Here is a 1,892-nt window from a genome sequence, read left to right as displayed (position 1 = left end):
TGTGTCAGATTTAAAGAAGCTATAGAAAACATGTAATATAAACGATCGTGTAAAGAAATCTAAATGATCGTATACAAAAAATTGTGTACCAAATTTAAAAAAAAAATTATTTAGACTTAGGTCTTCAAATCTAAACGATCGTGTAACAAAATTAAACGATCGTATAAATAAATCTAAACGATCGTATAAAGAAATCTAAATAATCGTGTACAAAAAATTGTGTACCAATTTTAAAAAAAATCATTTAGACTTAGGTCCCCAAATCTAAACGATCGTTTAACAAAATTAAACGATTGGTCTTTGAAAAAAAAATAATAATAATAATAAAAAATAATAATAATAAAATTTAAACAAAGTATTTATTTTATAATAAAGTCTAAAATAATCATTGTATGTTATTATATTAATTTTTTGTAGATAAAGGTTACATATAAAATAATATAAATCGTAGAAATATGTTATATTAAGTTCAAATCATTCTAAATTAATTAAATTAATAAATAGTTGTAAGAGACATTCTTTGAAAAGAAATCTTCCAAACTAAACACATTTATGGGATTCTTTTAAAAATAGAATAAAGTACAAAAATATTTACGCCATATATATAGAACAATTTTGAAAAAGAAAAAAGTTTATAAACCCACAACGTGAAATAATAAAAATACCTAGTGATTAATCTTTTACACACGCATGAAAAACAATTTTGTATCAAGTTTAAACGATCTTATACCCAGCCTTAAACGATCTTGTACTTAGTTTAAACGATCTTGTATCTAGTCTAAACGATCTTGCTACACGATCTTGTACCTTTGTACTCAGTCTAAACAATCTTGTACCCTTTGTATCCAATTTAAACGATCTTGTACTAAATCCAAACGATCTATAGTGATAGTGGTCTATTATCTCTGTCTATTTTGGATATACAATTAATCATTTAGATATTAGCACACAATCGTTTTGATCATGTACCAATATCATTTATATCTTGTACCAAAGAGAAAAAAGAAGATGAGAAATGAATGAGAAGGAAGAAATTTTGGAGGAGGAAAAGAAGAAATCCCGAATAAAGAAAAGTTTGAATATGAAGAGAAGAAGAACTAATAGCAAATAAGAAGAGAAAGAAGTGAAGAGAAGAATAATCCTACAATATTCAAAATCAACAAAGGGCAAATCTATAATTTATGTAAAAAAAAAAACAATAATGGCTTCTTGGTTTTAATTTTTTGTTCCACGGACCATAAATATTTTTTCATTTTGTTATATTTATGTAAATTATCCTTCATTAAAATACTTTAGATATTTAAAAAAAAATATACATTCTTACAAATGTATATGAAAATGCAATTTATACATTTAAATTTTGTAATTTTATGTATCTATAATTTTAAGCATTTAAAATTTTCAATTATCTACGTTACCAAATAATAAACTATCTTGTATAATTAATTTTTTTACAGAAAAAATTTTCTTTAAATTTAACTCTTTAATTAGGTTTTTTTTCTAGTCAAGTCAACTGAAAAAAACAAATGTTAAATAGTTGAAATAAGACTGGGAATGATAGAACATTTAAACTTAACAATAATATAATTTAAAGTTAATTTAAAATTAATCGATATTTACATTCAAAGACAAGGGGTCTCAGATTCAATTTTTTCCACCTCCAATTATACGCAATAAGACCTCAAATTTTTAAAAAAATAACATTGGTAAAGAAAATTTTGAGTCAATGAATAGTTTTAAATATATTTTATGTAACTATAAAAGACTTTTCAAAACAAAAGTGACTTCCCTATCTCAATTTTTAATTCACTAAATATTTTCTAACAACAAATGTGAGAAAAAAACATTTTGTGGAATAATCAAAGACTTATTTTTCAGTCAATGAATATTTT

The sequence above is a fragment of the Cucumis melo genome, chromosome 9, assembly GCF_025177605.1.
Source record: "Cucumis melo cultivar AY chromosome 9, USDA_Cmelo_AY_1.0, whole genome shotgun sequence".
NCBI classification, from domain to species: domain Eukaryota; kingdom Viridiplantae; phylum Streptophyta; class Magnoliopsida; order Cucurbitales; family Cucurbitaceae; genus Cucumis; species Cucumis melo.
This window is presented reverse-complemented; position numbering follows the sequence as displayed.